We start from the raw sequence: 7,943 nt of genomic DNA, 5'->3' as shown, positions 1-7,943 counted from the left end.
GGGGGTCTGGCGCTGAGGCGTCTGCATCACTTGCTCCTGGGGGAAAATGGCTCAGGCCACCTTCCTGTGGGTGCCTGGGTCCCTGCTGTGGGACTGACTCAGCCCTGTCCTCTTCTGACCCATGTGTGGCTGTGGCGTGGCTATGCCACCACCACCTACAGGGTGTGGTTCCAGGACAGGGATCCAGGGCACAAAGAGGGCGCTGGAGAGGGTGGAGACATTCGGTCCTTCTCCTTCAGAGGATGCTGTCCAACCCACTCCTCTGTCTTCTCAGGATGTCCCTCTAGATGCCAATGTCAATGATGTGCAAGGCAATAGGGGAGTCTGGAAGAAGCCCTCACGCTCACAGCATCGGGAGCAGGGCTGGTAGCTTGTTCCCACACTGTCCCCTCTGGAGCAGAGAGACAGGAAAGGGGCAGCTGAGCAGTCTAGAGACCTGGGCTTATTTTATTTTATTTTATTGAAATACACTTGCTGTCTTCTTGTTCTTTCTTTTATTTTTATTACTTTATCCCCTCCCTTTAAAAAACAAACGTCTCACTGTGCACCCTTGGCCGTCCTAAACCCACTGTGTAGACCAGGCTGATCTGGAACGTACAGAGATCTGCCTGTTCTGCATAGTAAGCACCAGCACAGCCAGGTCTATATAGAAAGACCCTGGCCAGGGGGTGGTGGGGCACGCCTGTAATCCCAGCACTCTGAGAGGCAGAGGAAAGCAGATTTCTGAGTTCGAGGCCAGCCTGGTCTACAGAGTGAGTTCCAGGTCAGCTGGGGCTATACAGAGAAACCCTGTCTCAAAAAAAAAAACAAATCAAAAAAAAAAAAAAAAAACAAATAGACCCTGTCTCAAAAAATAAAAATAAAAGTGTGAGCCACCACATCTAGCTTACTATTATGCTTTATTGATTTGTGAGTGTATGTGTTTGTTTGCTATGACTCAGGTACACATGTGGAGGCCAGAGGAGAATTTACAAGAGTCTATTCTTTTTTTAAAGAAATTATTTATTTATTATATGTAAGTACACTGTACCTATCTTCAGACACTCCAGAAGAGGGCATCAGGTCTTATTACAGATGGTTGCAAGCCACCATGTGGCTGCTGGGATTTGAACTCAGGACCTCTGGAAGAGCAGTCAGTGCTCTTAACCGCTGAACCTTCTCTTCAGCCCTACCCCCTTTTTATTGTTAACATTCAAACAAATTTCCAGAAGCCCTGGGTTTGTTTCCCAGCACTACTGTCTCATGCCCTCTCTGGCCTGGTACCAGGCACACACACATGTAGGCCAAACACCTATACACATAAAACAAAAGCAAATGTTAAAAAGTTAAGGAGCCAGGCCAAGGTGGCTCACATTACATCTTTAATCCCAGCACTTGGGAAGCAGAGGCAGGCAGATCTCTGTGAGTTTGAAGACAGTGTGGTCTACAGAGCAAGTTTCAGGACTTTCAGGGCTACACAGAGAAACCCTGTCTTGAAAGAAATGTTTATGTGCATATGTGTTTGTTTATGTGCATATGTGTTTGTTTATGTGCATATGTGTTTGTTTGTGTGCATATGTGTTTGTTTGTGTGCATATGTGTTTGTTTATGTGCATATGTGTTTGTTTATGTGCATATGTGTTTGTTTATGTGCATATGTGTTTGTTTATGTGCATGCGTTTGTTTGTGTGCATATGTGTTTGTTTATGTGCATGTGTTTGTGTGCATATGTATTTGTTTATGTGCATATGTGTTTGTTTATGTGCATATGTGTTTGTTTATGTGCATATATGTTTGTTTATGTGCATATGTGTTTGTTTATGTGCATATGTATTTGTTTATGTGCATGCATTTGTTTGTGTGCATATGTGTTTGTTTATGTGCATATGTGTTTGTTTATGTGCATATGTGTTTGTTTGTGTGGCCTTCTGTAAGAGCAGCAAGGTTTCTTAATGGCTGAGCCATCTCTCTAGCTCATTCCCCTTCCAAACCTTTGAACCAGGGTCTAACGGGGCCCAGGCTTGGGTGATCTTTGTACAGCTGAGGAAAACCACCACCTCCTTAATCCCAGGATGACTGGCCAGGCCAAGAGATATCTCTGCTGTAGTAAAGTCCTGGTTTTGCCTCTCTGCACCATGTTTTTAGAAATAAGACTCAGAACTTAGATTATATTGACAAATACCTTGACTATATAGCTAGGCTCTATTTTGATTAGATCATAACTACTAAAGATACCCATTTATTTTAAGCTACATTTTGTCATGTGACTGGTTATGTGCTTATGTACCATGTGTCCACACGTTGGTCTCATCTCTTTTTGGGCTTCTTTTCTCTTTATATAGATTTAAGATTGGTGTGTATGCATCTTTTAAATTGCTAAGGACCTCCTTCTCCCATTACAGCATCCCCACTGTCCCGACTGTCCCCATCTACCACATGTTGGGCCCTTGTCACATGTTGGGAGTTCCATGTCCCCTCAGTTGATGAGATGTCTGCTGAGCAAACCTGAAGGCCTGAGTGATTCCTGAAGCCCACATACAGTTGTTAGAGAGAATGAACTACAGAGTTGTTCTCTGATCTCTGCCACACACTCTTCCTCAGTAACAACATATGTATCAAAGTTCCCTATCTGAGGGAGGGTGCCTGATATGTCTACAGAATTCCCAGTCATTTCCCCAGTGCCTTGGCACAGAGTTGCTCTGCAAGTCTGAATGTCTGTCCAGTCATGGAGGCGATGTCATGTGGGCACTTGGGAAACCCTTGGCTAATTTGGCAAGTCACAGGGAACTGAGAGGCTGGGACTGGACAGTCACCCGGAAGCCCTGTGGAGGAGATCTCAGCCTGGCCATGTCTGTGCGGAGTTGACAGAGACAGTTCCATGTGCCATCCTCATTAGCTTTGACAGAGTCCCTAGACTTTCTGGGATTGACTCTGGCTGGGGTTTGTGGCTTTGACACTGAAAACAATTTTCTGACTAGCCAGTTTATGAATCACAGTTGTAGATTTTATTGAAGATATGTATTTTTAAGCTGGACATAGTGACATACAACATTAATCCCAGAACTCAGTAGGCAGAAAGCAGAGGAACTTCCTATGAAGTAAAGGTTAGCCTGTTATACAGAGCAAGTTTCAGGCCAACTAGGGCTACATATACCATGTGGTAATAAATACATAAATAAGCAAATATCTTTTAAAGTTTTATTCTTAGTCATACATGTATGCACATCTGTGTGGGTATGTGCATGTGTATGCAGTGACCTCTGAGGCCAGAAGAGGGCACAGGGTCATGTGGAACATTAGACATATATTGACAAAATGGTATATACATAAACCATTTTGGCAGCTCTCAGGTTACATCTCTAAAAGTTTGCTAAAGAAACTCTCTCTCTCTCTCTCTCTCTCTCTCTCTCTCTCTCTCTCTCTCTCTCTCAAGTTACATGTACTGGGCTGAAGACATTGTTCAGCAGTTAAGGGCACATATTGCTTTTCCAAAGGACTTGATTTTTGGCTTACAACGGCCCCAAACTCCAGTTCCAGGGAATTTAACGCCCTCTTCTGGTTTTCTGGGGGCATTGCATGCACACATGACACACATGCATGAATAAAAATAAATCTTTAATGCTGGGCAGGGTGACACACACCTTAAACACCACTCTTCAGGAAGCATAGGCAGGGGATTTTGTGAGTTCGGGCTAGTCAGGACTACATGATGAGGCTCTTTTTGAAGAAAAAAAAAGTCTACATTTCATTATTATGTGTGCCTGCCACACAGTGCACAGAGGTCAGATGACAAGTTGCAGGAATCAGTCTCCTCCTTGCACCACGAAGGTAGGTCCCGGGGACAGAATTCAGGTGGGTGGTCGTGAGCACTGTGAGCCCGAGCTCTTGCAGGCCCCTTATCCAGGTGAGTGAGGTGGCTCTGCAGGAACCTTGAATGGGAGTATAAATCAGTACAGACATATCCTTCCCTGTAAACGAGACTCTGAGGAAATTCTAGATTGCAGCTGGGAAGGGAGAAAGGCCCAAGCTCTCAGCAGCTGACTGGACTTCTTGCTTTCCCGCTAGGAAGAGGCTTCAGACTCACAGTATAGGGTAATAGGTTCCGTTCCCTTTGCATGTCTCCCAAGATTTCCCTTTTCTTTTCTTTTTCTTTCTTTCTTTTTTTCTTTTTTTATTAAACTTGTTGCCATATACCTTTAATCCCATGGCTGAAGAGGCAGAAGCTGGTGAATTTCTGAGTTCCAGGCCAGCCTGGTTTACAGAGCAAGTTCCAGGACAGTCAAACCACACAGAAAAACCGTGTAGGCTTAGATTTTTCTTTTTTTGGTTTTTCGAGACATGGTTTCTCTGTGTAGCCCTGGCCGTCCTGGAACTCACTCTGTAGACCAGGCTGGCCGCGAACCCAGAAATCCACCTGTCTCTGCCTCCTGAGCGCTGGGATTAAAGGTGTGGCCATCACTGCCTGGCTAAAATTTACTTTTAATTTAAAGGTTTTTTCTTAGAGGATTTATTTATTATTATATGTGTAAGTACACTGTAGCTGTCTTCAGACACCCTAGAAGAGGGCGTCAGATCTCATTACAGATGGTTGTGAGCCACCGTGTGGTTGTTGGGATTTGAACTCAGGACCTCCAGAAGAGCAGTCAGTGCGCTTAACTGCTGAGCCATCTCTCCAGCCCCCTTAATAAGGGTTCTTAAATGTTTTAGCTTTCCTTCCAGCCCACCGCCCACCAGGGGTAGTGGGAAAGAAAGGTTATTAGGATACTGGGGAAGTGGACCTGGTTAGGAATTGCTCTTTGGTGCTAATCCCATCTGCTTGTCGGGATATAGACCAGCAGTCCAGCTCAGGAGCCGGGATAGCAAACAGAATCAGCAGAGGTGGCCCAGCCTAGCAGAAGTAGCCAGGCCTCAGCTGAATCAGCATGAGTCAGCAGGAGCCACCAGGACCAGCAGGGACTTGAGGAGACGTTCTCTGCTGTGCCTCTCTCCAAAGTGAAGATCAGAGAAGCAGGAGACCAACAGGGTGTTGCAAAAGCTATGCAAGCTCCACTGCTCCAACCCCTCAGTGTCCACTGAGTCCTCTCCATACGCCGTCCAGACATCACGTGCTCTCCCCTGGGTGTCGCCTCAGCAAAACTCCACAAAGTCTGTATCAGCTGACATCACTCTGCCAATCAGCTCAAGTCCGAGGAAGCAACAAGTCAAGAGATCTTTGGTTTTAAAGTCACAACAAACATGTTTAAGGAATAGCAACGTGTACTGATACCATTCAGCGTTGCCCACGGTCTGTCAGCTCCTTATCACCAGGTGTTCCTTCACGTTTGCTTTAGCAAAACATCCTTTCACCTGTGTCTCCTTCAGGAAAACACTCCTTCACACGTCTACCCCAGAAAATGCCATCTGACCCATCTGATACAAATGACTTCCCAAAGAAACTAAGTTTTTCCACTTCACCCCTGCTTCAAAGAGCGTTTTATATATATATATATATATATATATATATATATATATATATATATATATATATATATATATATATATATATATATATATATATATATATATATATATATATATATACACACACACACACATACCCATAGACACCAGCACACTGGTTCCATGGGTACTGGAGTTACAAGTGGATCGCAAAGGGAAAATGTGGGTGCTGAGAATTAAGTCCAGGTCTTCTGAAAGAACCCGCAGTGCTTTTAAACACTTCAATGTCTGACTCCTTTGATCCCAGGATGAGCCTCCGGTGTCCCTACTCATCTAGTCTTTGGCTCTTGGCTTGTTCTGACCTCTGGTGGCCAGCGTAGGAGAATGTCCCAGCCCTCCTGGGAGAACAAGCAGAGGATGACAGTCAAGAGATGCACTTCCGGGTCACAGCTACTTTGCAGCAGCTTGTGCTTAACCCCTTAGGGCAATGAGGGAGAAAACCTGTCACCAGAGTGGGGAACCTAACCTTGGGTGACATCCAGAGCACCGCCCCCCCGCCCCCGCTTTTGTTTTAGGAGATAGGGTTTCTGACTCTCCTGGAACTATGCAGACAAGCTAGCCTCCAAATCAGTTCTGCCTGCCTTTCACGTGTAGGGATTAAAGCCAAATGGCACTGTGCCTGCGGGACCCAGAAGCCGCCGAGGACCAATCCGGGATGCTCGGGAATGCGCTGTGCTCAGGGTCCTGTTTTAGTTACCTGTGGCTCCCCTCCCCCAGCATCCTCCTCCCTTATAAACCTGCCACGTGTGCTCTTGGTCATCTTTGGTCTTCCTCTCGTGGCCCCTTGTCTCCGGATCACCTCCTCTTCCCCTCCCCCCTCCTCTCACGGGCAACCCCAGGCTGCTGGCCATGTCCATCTGCTGCTCTCAGTTCTGGACTTTCAGATGCCTCTGGCTGCACTCTCCCTTACTATGCACAATAAAAACCTTACCCTCAACCACTTTGGAGCAGTTATGGCCTCAGTTTACACTTGATACTGAAACACTATACAGTAGGTTCAGTGGATTCTTCTTGAAGATTGAAGATCTTTGGAGCTGGTTGACTTTCAGGGTTTGTTGTTTTGGTGCATGTTCATGTGTGCACAATCATGTTAAGGCCGGGGAACCGTATGTGCTCTTTTGGATACCACTTACTTTGCTTAGGCCAGCTGGCCAGTGAACCCCAGGGACCACATCTCCATGTCAGTTGCTGGGACTACAAACCTAAACCATCATGCCTGGCTTTTATTTTTAGATATGTATCTGTGGATGATTGTGGAATGTTAGGACATACAGAGATCATAATACTTTTGCGAGGTGTCTCCCCCCTTCCACTACGTTCAGGGGATCAATCTCAGTTATCAGATTTGACAGCAAACGACTTTACCCTCTGTTACATTTTTCCAACTCCTGACATTTTTCAGATTTATCTTTAATTATGTATAATGCTGTAAGTGCTCAGGTATGTGCAGAGGCCAGAAGAGGGCGGTCAGACCCCTGGAGCTGCCGGACAAGAGTGCCTGGAACTGAACTTGGGCCTCTGAACTACTGAACCATTCCTCCAGCTCCTGATTCTTAAAAACAAGGTCGTGTAGCCCAGGCTAGCTTGAGGATGACCCTTGACTCCTGACCTCTACCTCTTCAGTGCTGGGATCACAGGTATTTTGCCTGGCTGTGGGGTACTTTTGCTATTGGGAATGGAAGACCACTCTCATTAGAAGCTGTGTGCCCAGCCAGCTTAGCCCAGGCTGATGACAGACTCAGAACTTTCCAGATAGGAGGTAAACATCAGTAAAGCATGAGGATTCATCTAGGATGCCGTCTCCAAAGGCTGGTTGGTGAGGTAGGACCTAGGCCCCTGGCCTGTTCTCACACTATAACCATCAAGTTGACCAAGGGTGAGCAAACTCTACCTGAAATATAGCTTAGGTGGAGTCAGGAAGGCAGTTATGGCCAGGTGTGGAGGACTCTGAATCTTCTCAGAAAGGACAGTGATTAGGCACACATTGGTACCCAATGCAGTAGATGCTCTTCCCTCCCCTGAGCACTGAGGTCTTGAGTTTAGGAAGAGCTCCAATGTAGGGGGAGGTGTTTGCTGTGCACAGGGGCTTGGCTCCACCCCAAACAAAGGACAGAACTACAAACAAGTGGCTGGACAGTGCCACCTGTGGACTCACAAAGTTCAAAGTAGGAATTTCACTAGGTAAACCAGTGGAGATCCTGAAACCAAGCCACCAAAACCGTGTCATTCTAGAGTGGTAGCTCACACCTTAACCTTGGGTGAGCTCTGGAGAACAGCAGCTACAAGCTAAGCCAGGAATAGACAGTCAAATTCTGTTACATGTAGTCCAGGGAAACCTGTCTGATTTTATACAGGTTTCAACTCAGTCAAGAGTCAATTAACTACCCACGGACAGGCAGAAAGCCTTCCCTACCAGAGCACGGCTGGCCCAGGCTCTCCTTTACTGGTTTATCTGTTTCCCTGGG

The sequence above is a fragment of the Apodemus sylvaticus genome, chromosome 18 (assembly GCF_947179515.1).
Source record: "Apodemus sylvaticus chromosome 18, mApoSyl1.1, whole genome shotgun sequence".
Lineage (NCBI taxonomy): Eukaryota > Metazoa > Chordata > Mammalia > Rodentia > Muridae > Apodemus > Apodemus sylvaticus.
The sequence above is the reverse complement of the archived record's forward strand: the minus strand, read 5'-3'. Positions refer to the sequence as shown.